General features: G+C 39.0%; 1 pseudogene; it reads left to right on the top strand.

Annotated features, from left to right (window-relative positions):
* Positions 1 to 5,795: 5,795 nt before the first annotated feature.
* LOC101579261 lies at positions 5,796 to 7,072 on the top strand (annotated as a pseudogene).
* The last annotated feature ends 17,854 nt before the right edge of the window (positions 7,073 to 24,926 follow it).

Below are 24,926 nucleotides of genomic sequence, written 5' to 3'. Positions count from 1 at the left end.
TTACTTGTTTTTGACTTCTTGATATTAACCATTCTTTCTGGGGTGAGATGGAATCTCGGCCTTATTTTGAATTTCTCAAGTGACCAATGATGTTGAACATTTTTTTCATATATTTACTTGCCATTTCTATTTATGCCTCTGAGAAGTGTATATTCATCTCAGATGCTCATTTTCAGACTGGGTATCTGAATTTTGGGGGACCTGATTTTTTTCTTAAATATTTATATGTTCTAAACAGAAGGCCTTTGTCAGAAGGAAAGTTGGCTATCATTTTTTTCCCAGTTTGTGGGTTTTCTTTTTACTCTGTTGGCGATTTGATTTGAAATACAGAAACTTTTAAGAAAAATGAGATGCCAGTTGTTGATTGTTTGATATATTTCCCATGCAGTTTGGTTTGTGTTCATGAACTGTCTGTCTACCCCTATATCTTTAAGATTTCTACCTACATTTTCCTCCAGAAGACTTAGTGTTTCTATTTTAATGTTCAAATCTTTAAGCCAAAAGTTGTAAATGTCTCTTTCCCCCACTGCTGGTGATAGAACTTGTGACCTTGTGCATGTGAGGTGATCGCTGCACCACTAGGCTGCATTCCCCCACTCAACCTTCATTTATATCTTATAAGGACATTGAATTTTACACACCCATTGTACTAACACCAGAAAACTCATCTTCAGATTCCTAACATAAATATATTCCTTGTTGCCCTGGTTAGAGAAGGCCTTAGCACCTTGGAGCTCTAATTACTGAATCTTCCTGTCATGTGAAGCCTCTTTGAGAAATACCCTATCACATTGAATACTGTCTAAAAACACTGCTCTGTTGTATTTTTGTTCATAGAATGAGATTCACGGGTAAGAGAAAGGGGGAAAAACACCCAGAAAAAGATGGCACATTTTTCTTTGTAGTAATACTGAGGAAGCTTGTCATTTGTTAGTTCAGTATAATAAGGGGAAGTCAGCTAGGTCAGGCAGTGTATAGGCACAGTCATGGTGTGCTGAAGGTTGTGTGTTTGTGACCACTTCTGTCAGAGTAGCTGACCTCTCAAAGTCACAGCCCTCTTCTCACATGCATTCTTCTGGCAGATCCATAATGAGATATCATGTAATCATCTCTTCCAATTAAATAAGAGACTTTGGGAAGCACAGACTCCCTCTCTGCAGAAGGGGAAGTCCTATTGCTTTCTCTGTGTGGGAGAAAGACTCAATCCCTTTCTCCTCCAGCTCACCAGAGAGGCCTTTCTGAGGCCCCATTTAAATCACACCCACCTAACTTCCTGGCAGTCTCTACTCCCTTGCTCTGCTTTATTTTTATCCATAGGACTTATCACTATCTGACATCATATATGTCTGTCATCTCTCTCTCCTACTAAAATTCAATCTCAGGAGAGAAGAAATTTTATTTTATTTTGTTTGCCACTGTCTCCCTGGACCTCAGGAGAATTTCTGGCATGTAGTAGGTGGGCAATAAAATAAACTAGGTGTTGAATGAATTATGAGACTGTTGTGAAAAATGAAAATAATACATGTAAAATGTTCACAAGATAACTGGCTCATAGAAGGCCCTCAGCACAAATTAGTTATTTGTATTATTGTCATCACCTCCTATATTGACTCTTACATGATGACTTACTTGATGACTTCACCCATTTTTTCATGGTTTCTTAATATGTTCCCCAAGTTGTAACAGAGAGCACTGCAACACCAAAGGCTCTATGCAGTAGATATAACCTTTCCACATTTCTAAAGTCAGCACATAAACAGAAATCCAAATATAGTTTGAATATCTCTTTGCTGGTCTTCAATGTTGTCTTAGTTACTTTTCCCATTGCTGAGACAAAAATACTAGACACCCAAAGTTAAATGGGGGAAAGGTTTATTTAGCTGACAGTTTGTTGAGGTTTTACCCCATAGTCCAACTGGCTTCAAGGTAGGGTGGCATGGCTGAGGAAAACAGTCATGACAGCAAAAAGTAGCATAGCAAGAAGTATGTGTGTGTGTGGCGGGTGTCTTTCTGTCCCTTACATTGCATCCGGTCTACTGGGATAAGTCCGTACCAATCCAGTCAGGGGACTGATCCAGCAATCACCCTGACACCCTAATCCCAGCATTGCAGTATGAACCAATCACACACTCTAGATTCACTCACCTTCCAAAACACTTTACTGTATGTGGCACTGCAGACACAGTGCCACATCTAGACACAAGCCATAATAAATGTCTCCCCCAAACTTTGCACTGAAAACTTGATCCTTGGCGCAGCAGTGTTGAGAAATAGGAATTCTGAAAGATTGTTTATTTGTGAAGCTTTACCAGTGGATGAATTCATTCATGAGTTAATGGGTTACAGTGAGGAATATGAGTTCACTCTAGTATACTCACTCTTTCTTACCATGTTATGACACAGCAAGACAGCCCCCCTCCACATGCCCCTATCATGCCCCCCAACTTCCAGTCCCTCAAAGTATGAGATTAAATAAACTTTTCTTCTTCATAAATTACCCAGGCTATGGTACTCAGCTGTAAAAACTGAAAACAGAATAAGACATGCATTAAAATGCTTCAGGAAGGCATTTCTTGAGGACCAATATGCCAGCTTTCTCTAAACCCAACTCAACCAAACTTTCCTCCTGTGTCACAACAGATTGGTGGTTCCTCCCTCACCTGAATACTAGATGGAGTATTAGGTTTGTGTTAGATGCAGTTGTGTCTCCAAAGTAATCATACTTCAGATTATTATAATGTTTACACTGATATGTTTAAACAACATCCTTTTTTCAGCTGAATGAAATGTTCATACACTGAGACCTAAATCCAAAGGTGGAAGAGTCACCCTTGCTACGCAATCACTGTCTTGAAAATGGGCCAGAATTATCATCACTACTTCATTTATGTGTTTGTTCTTTCGTGGCTTTTGTCTCTCTGTACTTTTTCACTCCTATATTTTTCTTTTTGTCAGTCATATAGTTGGAGCTTGCATTTAGAGAATCATAATCAATAGCAAAAGACCATTTTCCCATTGAAGGGGTCTTTAGAGGACACCTAAGTTTTCCACTTGACACAAAGTACATGAGAAGAGTACAAATTGCTTGTCTAAAGTTATAGTGTTAAAGAGTCTCTATGGATCCAAATGTGTGACTGCCAATCCAGTTACTTTTCTGTATCTTCTAAAATTTTATATGCCACACTTGTTCTCTTTTCTCCTTTCCCAACTCCAGAAGCCACTCATCGAAAGGGCGGGTTTGGTGTTTTGCACCTTCCCCATCTTGCCTCACATTTCAGGCGTCCTTTGACAGAGGCAGCAGGCTTCTTCACCTGTGCCTTCTTTAGTCACTCACCCCTTGCCTACTGCCCCAGTAGCGTTTTCACACAGGCTCCAGACATTCTGACTCATTGCTCTCCAGTCGCAGCAGTGCCCACCTTTCCCTTCTTTTGGCAGCTGCTGGGATTCTTGTTTGGAAACATCACTCAGGAAGCCCCTGGCATGGGAATATGACCACACAGGGTACTGGCATCTTGTATCTTCTTTCTGAGTCATATTGAACAGGGGCAACTTCCTCACACAGAGATCAGGAGTCACATCCAGACAGACAGAATACATTGATTTAGATAGGACCTGCAGACTCCAGCAGTAAAAACAAAACTGCATTTTCTTAAAATAATAAGTATTTGCATGTAAAGCCAGATTATTGTTACAGACTAGATTGTGTCTAGGAATGACCTCATGTTATACTTATGCCCCAAGGAAGGTTTTGATGAGATGAGATATTACAGAGAACAATAGTCTGTTGTCAAGAAGCCAAAAGAGTTCTAGAAAATGTTTGACCACTTACAAATCTTATCCCTTTTTGTGGTAGATTAGGGACACTGGGATTCTTGCCCGATGACTCAAGTATGTATCCACCACCACTGTCAAGTCACCTCATCCATTCTGACCTCCCTTCAGTCCTCCCATGCCAGAGACTTGTTTTACAAATTTTGAAAACATATATTGATACTTCACTCCTACTTTAGCTATGATCTCTAATGATTCTTGAAGTCAAGCATATTGAGAAAATTATAGAAACTAAAAAGGCAGTGCCTTACAGGAAAAGCTGAGTTGGAACAGTGCTATCCATGGATTTTCTCATGGTTATTAGATAGTTCTGGGTATCATTCACCCATGGCCCTAGTATGCTCTTTGTTTGGATTCTCATTAGAGAGACAAGTCTCACCACATGTTGCAGACTCTCTTTTTCCACTCTCCATTATATTCATTTAAGTAGAGGAAAGAAGGAGAAGATGAGGAAAGCCTTATAAAACTTTCTTTATGTAAAATTCTTCTTCAACTTGTTGGTTAATATCTGCAACAACTACTTTCACAGCCTTTGAAACTGAAAATGTCTGTGACTGTATTGTAATAGGGGCTTTCACTGTTGTCATTTCATTGCTTCGAATAGCTTTGCTCCAGTGGTTTCTTTTCTTATTGTTGGGATGGGGAACCCTACTGCATGGAGATATCAGATGATTCACAGATACTAATCAGTGGGGACATGAAAAAGTGCACAAATCAACCACGTGTGTTCTTTTTAGAGTGCCCGTGTGATAGGATCCATCTTAAAAGCATTTCCAAGTGTGAGGAGCTGAAACTATCACTATGATTTACTGAAGTCATGGAGAACACATGTGACTTCCTTGTTTCCAAAATGGCATCACATGGACACCAGTATTTTTTCCTTCCCTTTTAGTTTCTTAGGGGATTATTGGACCAAACCAAAAGACCAACATAAATTTTGCCAAGTACCCTGCTGTCTGTGTTCAAAGACTTGTAGTATTTGGTGTACATGATCTATGCACCAAGGTGATATTCTAACAGAGACAAATTACATCCAAACATCTGAAAGTCATCATTTCTATGCATATGCAGGCATTTTGAGAAAAATCTACCAGAGGATCAAAAACAAGATTAAACCACATCTGTTTAGGTTTAAACGACATTGTCTATATAGTTCAAAGTTGTTTCCTTTGTATATAAGAAAAAACCTGACCAGCTGTTTTTTATCTTAAATTCCTAGGCTTTATCATAGAAATATTTTCATTGGCTAACTGATGTTGTTTCTACAAGTTAAAGCATTTTGGAAAAGGGGCCAAGAAAAAAAAATGTTTTATTCCTCTAAGTTCTACCCCCAGAGCCCCTCCTGAAACTGACAGAAAACCAATAGAGTGATACTATTCAATTCTAAATAGAATGGCTGATTCTACTGTGTGTCGTCATATCATAAATTAGATCCTCCATATTTTTTCTGCAAATAACTGGTTGTACTTGACACTGATAAGAACCATGAAGCAAAACAAAATCCTAAAATTAACAAATTATACAATAAATAAACATTAGCCTCTATAAATATTATGCACTGTTAAATGGGAGAAGAAATGATTTGAAAGCCATAATTTATCAGTAAATAGTCTTATTTGACAGAGATGTGGATGTAGCAATGTGGTGAGCAGTGTGGATGAGAGTATCACTCTGGAACTGTTTCTTTTGGATAGCTGACACATCACGTATATAAAAAAAACCTGATACAAATATTCTCCTATTTTATGAGGAATAAATAAGCTGTACTCTAAAGCTCCACTAATTGGTTCATTGGAATGAAACTTCAAAGTGAAAAAATAAACATGAATCCCAGAAATATGATATGAGAGTAAAACCGTTCTAAGCAATCACTTAGCTGCTTTCTGGTGAGATAACTCTTTATGCAGTTTCCCGCTATATTTAGCACAATGATGAAATAGCATAATAAAGATAGGTAACTTCACATGGACACGTACAGAACTGACTATGTCATTCTTACCACATGTCAACAATCAGCAGGTAATATAAAGAGGATATTATTACTGAAAAGGCAACTTTTCCTTATAACCTGTACAGTCATTTTTCTGCTAGACAGTCTCCCTATCAAACAAGGACAACTTTTGCTTTTGTTTTCACCCTAATTTGTACTCAAGAAATTGTTCTGGCATCATTTTTAAATGAAGAAACTTTTTTTTCCTGTATTTTAGGGAAGGGTCTACAGGGTGTTCAGGGTCTCACTACTAGATTGGACTCGTAATGATCCTCCTGTTTACAGCCTCCCAAGAGCTGTGATTACAGGCACGCGTCACCATATCCAGTCTCAATTGCCCTCTCAGCGTGCCCCTGGGGTGGGGCTGGAGCGGCAGGTCCCCAGGATGAACTTCTGGCCATTGTGCCTGCTTGCAGGCACTTTACTCAACTGAGCTATTTGGCCGGCCCAAGAAACTTTTGGATAAGAGGGGAAACTGTGGGTCTATTTTCTAGCTCAGCACTTTTCTTTGATCTTTATAATAATATCTTCATAGGCCTTCTAGCTCCTCTTCACCTCAGTCCTCTCCCTCCATAACTGTTTCCCAAGTTAATCACATGATTATTCCTACTCAGAAACCCTCAGGGCTGCTATTAGACATGTTAGAGGGGAAACACACTCGGCTTACAACTGACAGAAAAGAGAGAGCTCCTGGCAACCAACTGTTGGGGAGCTCCTAGGACCACTGCGGCAGTCCTGCCGCTCAGTTTTACTTCTGTTGTCCCACTAGGGATATGGCAGCAACTGTCCCTGTGCTGGTTTGCAGTGTGTGCATTCGTCCATGTGGTGGTTGAGGGCTGGTTTGTGCTCTACCATGAAACCGTTCCTGGAGACAAAACCTTCTTATAGCAGTTCTGGAAAGAATACGCTAAGGGAGACAGCCAATACATCACAGCCTGTCTGTGGGGACCCCTGAGCCTGTGGGCAGTGATGGCCTTCCTCCGCCAACAGCCCTCCCGCTATGTTCTACAGTTGGTGATTACTTTGGGCCAGTTCTATGGGGATATGCTCTACTTCCTGACAGAGTACCATAATGGATTCCAACATGGGGAGCTGGGCCACCCCAACTATTTCTGGTTTTATTTCTTCTTCATGAATGCCCTATGACTGGTGATACCTGGAGTCTTCATGTTTGATCCCATGAAGCAGCTCTATGGGGCCCAGAGTGCACACGACACCAAGGAGATGAAAGCCAAGCACAAAGAGAACTAGTGAAGGGTCCACTGGATCAGAAGAGGGGTGAGAGTTGCTTCTACCTGCCAGGAAAATCCAGTCTTGCTCCCCCAACTGGAGGAGCACTCAGGCTGATAGTGCATGCAAAAAGGGCCAGAGATGGGGGGGGGGGAAGAGCTATGTGGAGCTACTGCTAGGAGCCACTGAGGAAAAGCTGTAAAAGAAACCAGGAAGTCTGTGATGGTGGCAGTTTTTAAAATAAAAAAATAAAAGATCTCAACACTGAAAGGTCTTTAATTACTAACCCCCAACCCCTCCATTACTCTTGAATTCACAGACTCTCATCATCACATACACCTGCTTATCTGACAGCATGAACCCTCAACCTGACCCCACACACTCCCATCATTCACCCTGCACACCGCAGCAGGCACTCACTGTAGGCAGTCCCCCTTCAACACCACCCTGTCACTCCATAGGCCCCTCCCCCATATCAACTCAAGCTGCCACAACAAAATGCCACCCAGTAGGTTGCTTAAATGACAACAATTGATTTTTGTGGTTCTGGAGCATGTCACAGCATGAGCAATTGTGCTATCGTCTAAAGCCCCTCTCCTTTGCCTGCAAGTTGGCCAATTTCTGTTTTCACTTGTTTTTTTCTCTCTGTGTCCTCAGGCCCCTGGCTTCTTAATGGGTGTTCAGCTTTCCTCTGAGCACATCAGTGAGATTGGATTAGTGCCCAACCTCCAAATGCAGTCACATTCAAAATTCCTGGGGGTTGACTTCGACATGGAAATTCTGCTCTCTGACCTCTGCAAATTCGTGCCCTTCCTGAGTGCAAATTACATTCACTTCCATCTCGGTCACTCAAAACTGTTCTCCCACTTAGGCATGTTTCGATGATGCTGGAGTGGTAGTGAATCTAGGACCTTGCATGTACTAGACAAGTACTCTACCACTGCCTCCTACACCCAACCCCCACATTAATTTTAAATCTTAACTCACATCTAAATATTGGCTAAATGACATGCAGCGGGCCAGGCATGGTCATGCATGCCTGTGACTTCCACACCCAGGAGACTGAAGCAGAAGGATTTCCAGTTACATAATGGGGAGCCTGGACTACACAGCAAGATTGTCTCACAAATAAACAAACAGGCAAAAAGGAAAAAAGAAAAGAAAAGGTATCAGAATTTTACTTCTTATTGAGAAAGAAAACTTGAAATTGTCTTTTTTAAGGGATGTAAAAATTATGAAACTTTCTCTGTGCCAAGCAAAGGACTAAATGCTTTGCTGACCCAACCTTTTAATCTTCACAAGGGTTCCATCGAATAGGTCTTCCTGTTCTCGCTATTTCATTTATGAGGACATCCAGCTTAGAGAAGCTAACCGTGCTTAAGGACACATGGTTTGGTCTGTTTCTGTTTAGTCATCTTATCTGGGTGTTTGCTGTCCCTCACCAGCCCTATTTCCCATGTTTACACACACACACACACACACATATTCTCTCTCTCTCTCTCTCTCTCTCTCTCTCTCTCTCTCTCTCTCTCTCTCTCTCTTTCTGTCTCACATCACTCCCCCCCCCACACACACAAGTTTTTTTGGCACTAGGGAAAGCATGCTAAATACAGAGTAGGTGAGTTACTTTTAAAATCATAGTGGGTCACTTCCTTCACCCAAACCCTTCATTAGTCACAAAGTGCAGCTGCATTGCTCCTTGAAGTATTTCTGCTTTTTAATACTGCCACTATAAGCCAGGTATGGTGGCACAGGCCTTTATTCCGAGAACTTGGGAGGCTGAGGCACGAGGATCACTGGGAGTCTGAGGCCACATAGTGAATTGAAGGTCAGCCTGAAGCATGTAGCAAGACCTTGTCCAAAAAAGCGAACTAACAATACCCCTTGCATTGTACTAGGCCCTTCAGCCCTCAGAGAGTTTTCTATATGTCTTCTTTGATCTTCCTAGGCACCTCTCCAGATGCCTGCCACAGCAGCTCAAAGGCTACAAAAAGTTGGATCCTGCCTTATTTTTAAATACAAATAGCTATTGAAGATCCTAAAGGCTGAGTTGATCACTCAGAGTTTGGGCTCCCGGCATGTGGCTTCTCCTGGAGCGTCTTGCCCAGGAGGTGAGTTGAGGACAGTGTCTCAGCTTAGCAGAGAATGTCTTGGTTTTCCTGAATTTATTTAACAACCACCCTGGATGTTATTTCAACACAGTTTATCTTCCTACGCAGTCATATGTGCCTTTATAATTTCAAGCAGGCAGACATGGACTGGGGCTTTTGAGGTTTTTGGACAAAGGTGGCACTGAAGCTTATTCAGTGGATTTGAATTTCAATGAACAGCAAAGGGCTTGGCTGGCTGCCTGCCTGGGGCACTGGGCCACAGTGCCAGCAAAAGAACGTTAATGCTGCTCCTGGGCTAAGCTGATCGCCATCCAGGGAAAGAACAAATAAGCACAGATAGTGGTATGAGGTAATTCAACGGTTTTTAGGGTATTTTCATCTCTTGGTTCAAGAAAAATTTGGTTAAGTGGATTTTCAAAAGAGAACTAATGAAAAGGTCAGGGTACAGGATCTAGAGGCTGGCAAGCCAGCCAGGAATAAGGAGGCCAGAAAAAAACCTCAGCATCCCTTGAGAGACATAGCAAGTCTACAGTGGAGATTGAGCTGGTGTCAGAGGTGGCCCCATCTAGTACTGGCTAAAGCTTCTCTCAATGTCTTCTTTTTACTGCACAGTCCTCTCCTCTGTAGACGCAGCTAGAGCAAGAGAGAAGGAAAAACTCACCATATCTAGGATTAATGGCATATATTTCTGTATTCCTTAAAAATGAATGTCTCGAGAGCTTGTTATTTTGTAGAAAATTATCAGAATTGGTTTTGAGGAATCTATTTTTCCCCTGTAGCTATAATAAACCTTTTAATTTGTTTTCAAAAAAGGAAGAGTTTCTGAGTTAGGATAGGAGAGGGAGTGGGGGAAAGAGATTTATCTATGTGCATAAGCAGGATGGTCTGGACAACTGTACTGTGCATTTCTGCTGGGGTATGGAATGAAGCAGTTAATGCTTTAATTTGTTTTATCTCCTTTTTCAATTGTTTATACCTTTTCTCTTCTTAATTTTGTATACGTTTCTTTCCTTGTTTTTTTCTTCCAATTTTACATGCATATATCTGATAATATGAATGACTAGTTGAATGACAACCAGTTATTTTGTGTTGCAACAAATACTGTGAAGTTCACATTACTTGAAGTGAAAATCTGTAATCTGTATCACTTGTAGTTTTTTTTCTGTTTTAATTCTAATTTGTACTCTCTTTATAAAAAAATAAACATTAAAAATAAATAGGTAAAATAAAATTTTGTATTGCTTCTATACACTTTCATGGCTTGCTCTTCCTCCATTCTGATTTCATTAAAATATGCCTCTCCCAATAAACTTTTCCTCAAACTGAAAATCTAAACTATGACTACAAATTATAAGTCTGTCTTCATTGTGATCATAATGATGTAGTTTTATAAAATGGGAAACAATAGCGATGTGTCTTTTAGAACTATTTAATGAAGTATTTGTAAATGGAAAAAATGTTTGTAGGGTCACAGAGGAAGTAAGTTTGGCCATGACCTGACAGTATTCAAGGGAACTACGGTTACATGAGTTTTGTTTTGTTGTGCTCTTCTGTATATATTGAAATTTATCCACAATAAGGAAAATTTTACACAGTTTTTAAATGTTCAAGGGAAACATTTCTAGTTAAGAAAAACTAGCAAAGATTCTCTTCTCACCCATGTCTCCTCAGCATTGTCCCACTTGTTATTTTTTTCCAGTTCCCAGCTCTGTGGAATCGCCTTGTCAGTGTCTCTTTGCTTTCCCAGTTCCTTCACTGTGACTTGAATCTAAGTGTCCAAAAGGGGCCGTGTGATAAGGTCTTCTCCCCAGCTTGGCATGATTGGTAGGTGGCACCTAATGAGACAGTTTAGGTCACTGGGGACACGCCATGAAGAAACTGTCAGATGCTAGTTTCTTCCTCTCCCCTTTTTGTTCCCAGACATGAACTAAAAGGGCCAGTCAGCCATGAGTGCCCCATAAAATGGTGCTGCCTTACCACGGGCTTAAAAGCAAGGAGGCCAATTCAGCATGGACTGAAGCCTTCAGAACTGTGAGCAGAAATAAGCCCACCCTCTATATATGATTATTATTCTTTTTTAAAAAGCAGGAATTGAACTCAGGCTCTTGAGCTTGCCAGGCAGATGCTATGCCACTGGAGCTGTAGCCCCTGCCCAATGTTGATTATTCTGTATACGTGTTATAATAGTGGAAAATTAACATCCAGCCATGAATGTGAATTCCGCAAGGGCTGCTACCTATTCAGATTTTAATAAGAACAATAATGATAAAACATTCAGTTCTAGATATTTTTCTCAGTCTCACAGTTTTCTAAGTATAAAATCTAGAGCAAGTTTGCTAGTTTCCAAACCTGTTTTCTCAATTCCTATTAGGAGATAATCTCTTCTTCAGGAATAGTGTTTTAAAAATAAATAAATACATAAAAAAATAAACAATAAAACACCTATAAAGGGCGAAACTACATGGAATTTAACAGTTTTTTAATAAATCAAGATCTTTTAGCACTTTCTTTGTTATGAATGTAGGATACTAGTTGATTTTCTTGGATTTTAACTTTGACAATGATTTTAAAAGATTTATTAGTAGAGATATTTCTCTCTACTTTGTAAGTATGAGTATTAGAAAGCAGTCTATTTTTGGCTTTACCAGTTCTGACTTGTTCTGCAAAATGGAAACAGAGAGAATACATAAATTGAGAAGATCATTAAGATGACAGAGGTAAAAACTATTTAAAATCCCATATAAATTCCAAGCCAAATTTTATAGAAATCCAAAATGCACTTGATATATTCAGCAGTTCTTCTAAGGCATGATTACAGGCTGGATGGCCTTAATTTTTCTCTAATATATAATTCTCTGTTATAGTACTCTAAAAATGCTGGGGCATATCATTAATGCTTATAAAATGTCATAAAAGTACACAGAGCAGAAAACCTCCCAGCTAGACAAATTTTACAGTGTGAAGATAGAAGCAGTTAACTTTAATCTAGGGGGCTGAAAAATAATCAAGGAATGGGTGGGTAGCTTGTAGAGAATGGTCTTACCATTTCTTTTCGTATAGGAGGCAATATTTTGCTTATACAGGAAAATCTAAAATAAGATCTGAATGCAAAGCAAAGCAAAGGAAAGGAAAGGAGAAATAGAAAGAAATTTTGGAGAAAAAAAGGGCCTTGTATCAAAATAATTAAGGGATAGGGCTGGCCAGATAACTCAAGGGACTAAAGCACCTGCTTAGGCAGAGCGCAGAGGCCAGGGTTCAATCCCCAGTGTTTCATGCTGGCCACCCCTGGGGCCCCCTGAGATGGCAACTGAGACTGAGCATGGTGGTATGTGCCTGTAATCCTGGCTCTTGGGAGGCTGAACATAGGTGGATCACTATGAGGTTGATCTACATAGTGAGATCCTGTAGACCTTGTACTAAATACAAATAAATAAGATTAAGGGACAAAATGGAAACACTTTGCAAATAAATGTTTTTTAAAGTATAAACTTAGAAAGTTGAGGTTGTTGAAAATCAAAAACAAAATCAGCGTTTTGAAAATATAAGACGCTAGACAGTAGCCTTCAGTATCCACAGGAGACTGGCTCCAAAGCACCTTTAGCACCCATAGTTAGATACCAAAGTCCTAGAAAGTTCAGGGGACATCCCCAGTGTACATTAGCATAGTGCTGCATGTAACCTATGCTCATCTTCCCATACACTTTAAATAATCTACAGCACTTACAATGTCCAATACAATGTAATTGCTAATGAATAGTTACATCATCTTGTTTAGGTAACAATGACTTAAAATTCTGAGTATGCCAAGTTGAAATGCAGATTTTTTTTCAAATACAGATTGAAATATATTTTATCCATAATGGATGGAATCTGAAAATGAGGAACCCATAGATACAGAGGACTGATTTCTTTTTCTGTCTTCTTTTTTTAATGTATTCAGTTATTACAGAGTCTCACTACACAGCTCAGACTCATGGTGATCCTTCTGCTTTCAGCACCCCCAGCACTGGGATTACAGGTGTGCACCACTAAGCCCAGACTCTGGCCAGCTCAGCCCGCCCTGGGGGCAGGGCTGGAATGGCATGTGGTGCTGGGGATCGAACCTCAGTCCCTGAGCTTGCCTAAGCAGACACTCAGACCTCTGAGCTATCTCACATGCCCTGAGAAGACTGATTTCTTACATTGTCCACCAAAGGCACTGAAATAGAAATAAGATCAGTGCATGATTTTGCAGTTACAAATAAGCCAAGCTCTTAAAAGCCCATGATGGTTATTCCTAACTTAAAAGAATAAATGTATACCAACCATTGCATTCAATCAGTGAATTTGAGCACCATTTATTGAGCACCTAATGTATGCCAAGTAGTGGGGTCAGTACTGGGAATATACAAAGAAGAACTGAATAGACATACTTCCTGATCTGACAGCATTTATAATCTATTAAAGAAGCCAAATAATAAATCACTGTAGATAATTTAAGACAAATTAGTAAAATAAATTTCAAGAATCTTTAGGAGCACTTAATAAAAAGGTATATCCAAATCTAAAATTATAGAAACAGGTGTGGAAAGGCATAAAATAACAACCTTAAGGAAGTACTGTATCATTTATTCAAGTTTAATTCTGAGTGGCAAGGTTGCCAAAGAGAAAGGATTCTACATATAGTAAATGGTATGTACAAAGACTACAGGCAGACCTGAATGAAAGCTGTTAATAAATGCATTTACTGAAAAAAAAAAAGACTACAGGCAGAAAGACACAAGCTGTAAACCATGAAAAATTCAGTATAACTACAGTGGAAAAAGAATAGGGAAAATACTGGAAGTAACAGGTAAAGATTTTATTATACAGGGCTTTGCTCTATATAGGAGCAAGGAACAGTTAATATTTAAACTTTTTCATTCTTTCAATTTCTTATAACTTTTTTTAACCAATTTTGCATGCTCATATCTGGAAATCTAAACAACTAATCTGAAGACAATATAACAATCATTATTGAATTCCTATTACTTTGTTTAGTAAAATTCTGTATTGTTTCTAATTTTTTAATTATTTTTTGTTCTCTTTAAAAATAAAAAATAACTAAGAAGAAGTTAAGGACAAACCAAGTATGATGATCCTTCTTAGGGAAGTCATTCCATCATGGAATTACAACTGAAATATGCTAGAAAATAGGATACTTGTACATATAGGCCAAGAAGCACAAACACCTCCAGAACCATAAGATTCTGAAAGATTATTGTGACTTATGAAGAATCATAGCACTTCCTGCTAAAAAGAGAAAACACACGCACACACACACATCCTGGCCAACAATAATTTCAAACCACATCTGAGACAGGAGGATGAATGAAGAGATGTCAAGTAGGTGGGGTTGACCCGACCCAGCGATTGGTTGAGAAAAGGTAGTGCATAGCTTGGACTGGAAGGATAGTCCCAATCACTGGCATCTTCAGAAATTGCCTTTTGCCACAAATGGGAGTGGTGAACTATCATCCCTAATTCTGGCTTGTGGTCTGTTGCACAGGAATCTTCTCAGCATAGTTTGGGAAGGTTCCACCCATTTGCTTAAGACAAAAACCTGGAATCATCCTTTATTCCTCCTCATACTTTATTCCACATATTGAACCCATCAGAAAAATATTTATTCTTGTATTCCAGCTTGAATCTTAAATCCATTTCCAGTGGTACCACCAATGGCCAAACCAGCAGCATTTCCAGGCTGAAGTACTGATAAAGTATCTTGGTTCTCTGTGGCCCATTCTCCATGTGCAGCAATGCCTCAAGCTCAAACATTCCACTACTTAAGCAGCAAAGTTCAAAAAAAAAACATCTGCTTGGTATTCCTAACTTTGCCTGATAGTCAACCAAAAATCTATCTTGAACAAATCTGTATGGACAAAGAGTTATCTCACATCCCACTGCTGTGTGAAACGGTGTGTGTTCGTTTTCTCTCGTTGCTGAGACAAAGTTACCCAATGCTCAGAATTAGAAAAGGAATGGTTTACTTAGCTTACAGTTTGTGGAGGTTTCAGTCTATATCCAGCTGTCTTCAAGGCAGAGTTCTACATGGAAGAGGACAGCAGTTCATGGTGTTGGAAGACTGAAAGACAGAAAAAGCAATTATAGCAATGGGGGGCTGGTATGCTGCAAAGAGGAGGCCTCCTTCCCTCTCTTATATTGTATGCAGGTTATCTGCCCCAGGGTGGGTGTAGCACTCACACCTGTCATCCCAGCACTAGACAATGAATCAATCACAAACCCCAGAAGCCCACTCCCATGACTGCATGAGGCTTTAGGGGGACTTCTAGACACAAAACACAACAGGGGTGATACTTCAGTCTAATTGCCACTCTTGCCCAGAAAACATATAGTGCTTGTGTTAGTGCATTAAAACATTCATCAGTGTGCTTTATTTGCATAAAACACCATAACCTTGGCTCCAAAAAAAGTGACATCAGTAGTAAAGCTCAGAGAAAAACAGAATCACAACAAAGTGAAACAGGGAAATCATTGCACAGACTGGGTATGGTGGCGCTAATCCCAGTTCTTGAGATGGTGTAAACAGGAGAATTACTGAGTCTGATCTAGTAGTGAGACCCTGAACACCCTGTAGACCCTTACCTAAAATCAGAAAGAAAGAAAGAGAAAGAAAGAAGAAAGAAAGAAAGAAAGAAAGAAAGAAGAAAGAAGAAAGAAAGAAAGAAAGAAAGAAAGAAAGAAAGAAAGAAAGAAAGAAAGAAAGAAAGAAAGAAATCATAGCAAAATTTATAAAACTCCTGGAAACATGAATTTATAAGTATAAATTTGGGGCTTCATAGCCAATTATTTGGTTTTCCATTATTTCACATGGAAAGATATGCTCAATTATCAAACTTTTTGCAGATTTTTTTTCTAGTAATGTACTAAATAGCTGGGGAGATAGCTTAGTGACTTAAGCACCTGCCTGGCAAGTGCAAGGTCCTGAGTTCTATCCTCAGTACCAAAAAAAAAAAAAAAGGTGTAAAGTAATGTACTAAATTATGAACTACTACCCTAAGAAGTTTTGTCACTTCTCAAAATATTTCAATTTCAGTTTATCAACAGTATTTATAGATAGAAATGTAGAAATCTATTTTTTTTTTCCACATGAACGTCCAGATAGGTAATCCAGGGATGGGCTGGAAGTTGAGTTTTCCAGAAAATATGGGAGCCTACAGTCTTCTTCCTCCACTGTTTGTAATTCACATCATAACCTAATATATCTCCTCTTGTGTTCATACCTTCACACTAAGAAACTGGAAGCAGAAAAGGAAAAATCAAATTCTCTTCCTAGGAGATGCCTCCCTCTCCTAAAGTTCTACTTTAAGAGGAATGTGTCACTTTAAAAGTCGACCAGACAAAATAGAAAGACAACTGGAATTTCACACCACTTCCGTATCTATCCCATTGACTAACTACCACCCATAGAGTCACACCAGCTACGTGAAGGGCTGTCACCCGTAAAAGTTTATTCTGAATTGTCTCCATAACCAGCTAAAGTTTGGGATTGTATTTATACTAAGGAATAAAGAAATAAATAATATGTTTGGAGGAATAGTAACCATATTCTGTCTCATCTTATACTCCGCATGTGTTTTAATGAAGATATATCTTTCTCAGAAAGTTTAGCCTCTAAGTAAACCCCACTTCATTGTTCTCTTCCACTGTATCCAAATTATTTCTTTTATACTTTGCAATGAAATTTTCATATATATATATATATATATATATATATATATATTCTCCTTCCTAGATCATAAGCCACTTGAGGGCAGAAGTCACATACATTTTATTCAGTATTGATTATCCAGCACCAAGTATAGAGCTTGATACATAGCAAGTCTTTTCAATATTATGTAAATGAATGAATCAGTCAATCAATCAACAGCAATTTTCTTGTGGCCTCTTGAAAGAGTTATAGGAAGAAATGAAAGTACCAATGGGGCACGTCCTTACCCCCAAAACTTACATTGGCCTGCACAAACACAAGTGAGGGCACTTCTTGGCCCAGCAACCTGAAGAACTGAGCATAAATCATGCGGCTGCTAGAAATCCTATATACTCTCAAGCGTCCCAGGAGAACTTACAAAGGAAATAATATATGGCAAAGAAAAAGCCCAAATAAAGGTGATAGAAGTGAAAGAATAATGAATAGAACAATAAAAATTTCAGCTTAAAAAATAAAGGTTATCAGAATTAGATTTATAAATAAAATTCATAGTTGACAATTGACACATTGAAAGCATAATGACAAAAAAACCCTAGTACTAAGGGAAAGATGCAACTATTCTGAACTTGTGTGCACCAAGGATTTTAGAATACGTCAGTCAAAAAGTGATAGAACTAAAAAGAGAAATAGTCCAGCCTGCAATCAACAGGGGGTATTTAACACTTTGACCTCAGAAAATATAAGGATATCAACACAATCAACATGCTGGATCTCATGCCTGTTGGCAACTCTGCACCCAATAACATATTTTTAATCCTCTCAAGAAGTACATAGAAAGGCTGGCCGAATAGTTCAGTGGATTAAAATAGCAAGCAGACACAGGGGCCAGGGGTTTGATCCCCAGGCTTGCCTTGCCGGCCCCACCCCCAGCACACACTGAGATGGCAATCCAGGCTGGGTGTTGTGGTGCAAGCCTGTAATCCGATCTCTTGGGAGTCTGTAAACAGGTGGATCACTATGAGTCTGATCTAGTAGTGAGACCCTGAACACACTGTAGACTCTTCCCTAAAATACAAAAAGAAGAAGAAGAAGAAGAAGAAGAAGAAGAAGAAGAAGAAGAAGAAGAAGAAGAAGAAGAAGAAGAAGAAGAAGAAGAAGAAGAAAAGAAGAAGTACATACAGCATAGAGTTTTAAAAATAAAACACAGCATTCATGATATAGAAATGCAGTCTCAATATCAAAGACATGTATTTTATTTTTTTAATTTATTTTTATGAAATTTTAGGACAGGGTGTACAGGGTGTGCAGGAACTCACCATGTAGATCCGACTAGTAGTGATGCTTCTGTTTTCAGCGCTTGTAATACCAAGCGCTGGGATTACAGGCACATGCCACCATGCCCAGTCTCAATTGCTGCCTCCATGCGCCCTAGGGGTGGGGCCAGCACGGCGTGCTGGAGATAAAAAATCTACTGACCTATCTAGCCAGCCCTTATTTTATTTTTTAAAGAGAATTGAAAATAGTAAAAAAAAAATTTAGAAACAATACAGATTTTCATTAAGCAAATTTATAGCAATTCAACAACAATTTTATAGTGCATATTGTTATGTTTAAAATAAAAATATTTTAGATCCCCAGACTATGTTTTCGGACCAAGACTGTAGGAAAGTAGGACATCATCCCCACGAATACATGCACTCAGAATTTTTAAATGCTCAACTATTAGTCATTAGCAATAGAAGAGAGTAAATGAAAACTATTTGAAAATCACTATAAATAAGCCTTTTGTGTGTCAGAGTTAAAGCTCTACTTCAAAATAAATAAATCACATTTAAAATCCATCAAACAAAACTAAAGGCCAATAAGTAGAAGCTGCAGAAAGTGTAATGCTAAAATCAACCCAGATGAAGAGAGTGAATAATAAAGAGAAAGTTACTTAAAACAGACAAAAAAAAGTACTGAGGATCAACCCAATCTAAGTCTGGACTCTAAGTAGTTAAAATAGTCAAATTTATGGAAAAATTTTATAAGAAAAAAAATTATAAATGAATAACCAACAGATGACTTGATTTGATAACTGTAAAGATAAAATGAGACAATGTGAGTGAAAAATATGGTCCACTGCCAGTACCTCAATAGGAGTCTATATTAATTAGTCAATTTTCCATTTCTGTAACTGAATACAGGTTTGTTTACCTGATACTTCTGGAGGTTCAAGAGTATGCTACTAACATCCTACTGAGTTCCCCCTCTGGCTGTTTCAGTACAAGTCAGAGAATAAAAACGGAATCTGCTGAGTTTAAAAGGAATCAAGCACATGCCACGTGTTGGCTACATTTTATAAAGATCTTCTCTCTTTAGAACTAACTCACTCTCAAATGGGCATCATCCACAAGCGCCCCAAAATCCCAAATACCTTTTGCTGGGCTCCATTTCTCGAAGCTTCTACCTCCTCACCACCACCACACTGGAACCAGCTTCTAACATGCTATCCTTCAGGGTGCCCACTCAAACTACATCTAAACCAAAGCACAACAAAATAACTACATTTCTTTTCCCTACATAAAACACTGGATGAATTAAAGTGTTAAAGGGCAATGATGATCTAGTGGAGTGAGTTTTATTATTATTTTTAGGGCATGTTTTCAGAACATACCAATGACATTCACTGTGGGAAGTTGGTACATGTGCATAGCACATCTTAACTCTCTTTATATCCCGAGAAAATCTTAAGAGAAATCCCAAATTATAGGAGAAATTCAAATAAAAGTACAAAAGAAGCCTTTCATCACTATTTCCCAGTGACCCTTTACATAATTCCCAGAAACACCTATGACCATAATTTCAAAATCCATGATTTGTCACCCAATTTAACAAATATCTTCTGATGGCCCTCCATGCCAAGATCATTCCTTCTTATGTGACTGCAAAAAATGCATTGCACAGAGATACAGTATGAACTTGGCCAAGTATAAGACCTCTTCTGGACCACTTGAATCATCTGGATTTACTAAAACTGTAAAAGTGCTTTCTCCCTTATCCTTCCTGGAGCAGAACACAACCTGTACCGTGTCTGCCATCACTTGCAGCATTGTTAGAGTTCTCAACTGATTTGAAAGAAAAAAAAAAAATTCTACCCAACAACTATACAGGGTTTTTAAGTGATTCAGTGGAAGGCTCAGTGGAAAGACCTGTCTTACTTACCTTCTTATTGCTGAGGAGCAATGTTTGATGCTCACAACTCTAAAGGAGGAGAGGTTTATTTAGGCCCACAGTTTGTAGAGGTTTCAGTCCATACATAGTTGGCTGGATCCAAGGCAAGGTGGTACAGAGAGGGGTCCAGGAGAGCAGAAATGGCTCATGGCATGGCACACATGAATGAGAGATCAAAGAAGGGAAGGAAGTGGACCCTGCCGGGTCAACACATCTAGCAGCCTATCTCTTCCAACCACAATTGACCTGCCAAATCACACTTAGCTATAATCTCATCAGTGAACAAATCCACCAGCGAATATTGTGCTCCCATAATTCAGTCACCTCCTAAGAGTATCATCTGGGAGCACTGGAGACTTTGTGAAGACATCTAGGTAAAAACTATAACAGAGAGGATCATGGCAGCACCAGCTTTGGGGCAGTGAGAATTAAGGTGTTTCCATGGGAGGAATCAACTTCAACAAAGACCCACATCCATATGTCTGTGCTCAAGATACACTTTCCCTAAATAAAGGCTCAGTGGGGCCTGCATCTTGCCAGGCTGGCTTCCTGCTGTGTGACCAGTGCTGTGCTCCTTTGTATTCTGTCTTCTGAAGCTACCCTAATTCTGGACAGTTTTCTGAGTCTGGTCTCCTGGTTTCTACTGGGTCAGTAAGCAGGTAATATCCTCTGGTTTAATTTCCCTTTCCTTGAGATAATTTAAGTGTTTAGTTCCTATTGCATACAACCAGACTTCTGTCTAATATGAAGGGGTTTTGTTCAAAGGATTGTGAACAGTTAATATGTGTATCTTCAGAGGACTGTCAGTCTGTTATGATCTAAGGCTAAAAATAGTAGGAATTATAGACTCAACCTGACTAAAGGCTTCAAAGTTTAAATAATCTTTGGCAAAACCCAAAAGCAAGACTATAATTTCTGTTCTTGGTTGCTTCTCTACATTTGTTTGTATATTGGTCTGTATTCTGAGTACATGGTTTTCATTGATTACAATTGTCTTCTTGCTCTGATTATAAAATCTTAAAATTAAAGGAGAAAAGGGCTGTAATACTCCCTTACTCCTGCCAAAGTGAGTTTGTCAAAACAACAGAGAGAACAGAACTCCATTTGATCATCCCAGGAGGATGGAACTTGGGAATCATTGCCCAAAAATATGTTCAGGGCAAGTGTTCAATCAGAAGGTGCCTTTTATCTTTGGAGACATCACTAACCTGACCTTAAGAAAATGTAGCTATGCTCTTTCTACCCTTTAATGTGTGGAAACCAGACCTAAGTCTCCATTTGCCAGAATTTTTATTACATAACTAACCCAAACTCCTCACAGAGTATCATAAATTCACAGTAACATGTCCAATGAAACTTTTACTGAGCAAATGTGTGGGAAAATATACATCTTTCTTACGTCAGTGTTAAACAACATACAAGAGACCATTAGTGACCTAGTCAGTGGCCTTCCGTTGTTTTTCCCTTGTTCTGCCCTTAACTTTGTGCATATATTGAACCAACTCCACATACAGAAACTTTGCCCCAAGAGAGCCACTTTGTGAGAAAGAACAGAGACCCACAAATCTAAAGCGTGTCTATATTAAAAGACATAATGAAAACCATGAACTTGGAGAGTTGAAAAACACCATGCTATCTTTGGAAAACCAGATGCATTCATCCTTAAGATGCTTAACCCTAAAATACATGCCAAGACATGGCCATCTGATAAACTGGGAAAATGGCCAAGAAACATACAAAAAGTTACTTAATATCACCAGCCATCAGAGAAATGCAAATTAAGATCACATCAGGATGGCAAACAATTGAAAAGATTCACCATACCAAATGTTGCAAAAGATGTGAAATGTTGCTAAACTTTAGATGGACACTTAAATTGGTGTAATAATTATGGAAAATGCATTGTCTACTAAATTTGGACACATTATCATTCAAACTAACAATCCCATTCTTAGAATCTGTTTAACAAATTTATTCACACATACATCAGGAAACATGAATAAGAAAGTCCTTAGCAAACAAATTTATAGATGTCGTAAACTGAAAATAATCAAATATCCATCAACTCTTAAAGAGTTAAATAAATTTATACAGTTAAAACCACAAATGAAAAAGCAATACAAATGAACAAGCTACACATGAAATACATGAATCCTACCAACTTAATGTAGAGCTAAAGAAGCCAAATGGCCACAAATAGCATTGTACTTCCATGCAAATTTCAAAACCAAATACAAGGAAACTCTGGCATTGGACTGTCAGGACAGTGTTCCCTTGGGGAAGAGGGCACAGTATTGGTTGGAAGAATTCCACTGAGGGTCTTCCAGGGTGCACAGAGCATTCTGCCTTCTAAAGAGCAATGGTAATTCAATGAGAACTCTTTGCAAGAAAATGATGCGATTTACATTTATGTTATTGAACACTTTTCTGCCCATGTACACTTAAAAATAATAGGTTTTACAAAAAGAGAATTGGAGACCACTGGAGCAAATACATTTACAGTACCCAGTTGGAAAAGACTCACAGTGACTGAATTCAGGGACTACCTAATGAGACCTGGGCCTGCTATCTGTGAGCCTCAGTTTCCTCACAAGTAAAAACCAGCCTCAGCATTGCCATCGCAGGGGCTTGCCTTGGGGCTCTACCCAGGCTATTCTCTCCACCTGCAATTCTGTTTTCTGTTCCCTTCCTCCAATAATCTAGGTAATTCTCATCTGCTCTTGAAGTGATTGCTCTGGGAGATCTCACTGAAGTGATTGCTGTGCACTGATTGTGCCACACCTCTGTCCTTCCATGTCAAAGTGCTGTCAGGATCTGAGGCACATGAAGAAAAGTGATGCACACTCATTGAAAAGAAAAGGAGTTATTGAATAAGGAATGAGTGCTCTGAGAATCCCAAGGAAGCCTGAGGAAAATACCAGAAGATATATCGCAAAGCATTCTCTGAGAAAGTTCTGTGAGAAAATTATTGTAGTCACCATCAGAAAAAACAAAGGACCTAGTGTGTTCTTTGAGATGATGAGCACCATCTGGAGTCTAGCAGGACCCATGATGTAGCTGCACAGGATGCTGGGAGAAACTACTTGGCATTTCTAATTTTTATAATTGAAGGAAGTCTTTGCTGTAAGACTGATAGCAGAGGAATGTTTCTTTCTTTCTTTCTTTCTTTCTTTCTTTCTTTCTTTCTTCTTTCTTTCTTTAATTCTTTTTTTTTGTATTTAGTGTAGGATCTAGAAGGTCTACAGTGTCTCACTACACAGATTGGACTTGTAGTGATTCTCCTGTTTTCAGCTTCCCAAGTGCTGGGATTACAGGCATGCACCACCACACACAGTCTCAGCTCACCCAGGGGGTGAGGCCAGCACGAAAGGCCGGGGTTGAAACTTCTGATCCCTGTGTCTGCCTAAGCAGGTGCTTTAATCCACTGAGCTATCTGGCTGGCCCTAGCAGAGGGATATTTCAATGAGTAGCCAAAGTGGATTGCAAAAGCTGAGTGAACCACCTTATAGCTAATTATTTACTTGTCTTCCCCAAAGACCAGTATCTGAGAACCACAATCATAACCACCTTCATACCACTTCATTTATTCACTTAGTACAATGCCTGACATGGAGCAAGACCCAATTAAATATTGAACCAATAAATAAAGAGTACAATACAGTAGATACAGTGGAATACTACTGTGCGATAAACAAAGATAAGCTTGAGTCATTTGTAGGAAAATGGATACACCCTGGGATCATAAAGTTAAGTGAAATAAATCAAATACACAAGCTTAAACATTACATGGTTTCTTTTATATGAGAAACTCAAAATAAAGAGCAAGATAAAATATAAATAATAGAAAGTAGGGGTATAGCTCTTTCTTAAATGGAAAAGGGATCGAGATAAATGGGAGACAAAGGGAGGGAATTAGGATGAACAAAAGAATTAACATGTGCTATGTGCACGTACCAACTCCACACAAGGGGTGTAAATGTGATGTACTATGGACATGTACTAAAATAAATAAATAAATATAAAAATGTTTGCCATAATACTAGACATACAGTGAAGGTTCTTTATAGATGTAGAGTGTACATAAGATAAACCAATGGATCTTCTAAAATCAGGGTCCATTTTTCATTGCATTTTGTCCCTAAAAATATACCAAGTAGTTGCTATGTTTTCATTCATTTTTATTCAATGAATGGATGAATGTGTTTCAATGTAATTCATCTCTAGTAGATCATCTCCAAGGATCAACTTCAGTTAATAACTGACTGGATGATTGAAGGTTGAGGGGTGACAAAGTCAGGCAGTGGATCTGGCAGGGAAGGGAGTGACAAGGGATAAAAGTTTGGTGATTATAGCATGGCCTTGCTGCTGCTTGTCACCAAAGGTCCACTGAAGTTCAATCTGTCCATGAACTTGAGAAAATAGAAATGCTTCTTGTGTTCCTCTCCATCTATTTCTCAAGGTTCTCATTGCTTTCATGATTCCCAACAATCTAAACATGCAGAGCCAGAGGGATGGACATTGTGACCTGCCCCATAGGATCAAGACCATTCTGTAGGGAGCCCACCAGATAGAATATCAGAATCTCATGCCGTACTCTGTCTTGTGAGCACTTCTGGCTGAGCAACACAGCAGCCCCAATTTTAAGGGGCAGGTATTGTTGGTTCATCTGCCTCCACAGACCATAACTGCCATTTCTTTAAAGTTCCACTAGACTGAAAGTATCTGACTCAGCATAGTCACAGCAACTCACTGTTTAGCCGAAACACCTATCTTCACGTATCACCTTTAACATAGACCTAAAAATGTATTTAATCAAGAGAGGAAGCAACCATGGAACCCTTGATAGTCTACAGGATGATGT

The sequence above is a fragment of the Octodon degus genome, unplaced genomic scaffold (genome assembly GCF_000260255.1).
Source record: "Octodon degus isolate 3935 unplaced genomic scaffold, OctDeg1.0 scaffold00030, whole genome shotgun sequence".
NCBI lineage: Eukaryota > Metazoa > Chordata > Mammalia > Rodentia > Octodontidae > Octodon > Octodon degus.
Note: the sequence above shows the minus strand (reverse complement) of the source record. Positions and strands in the feature narration are given on the sequence as shown.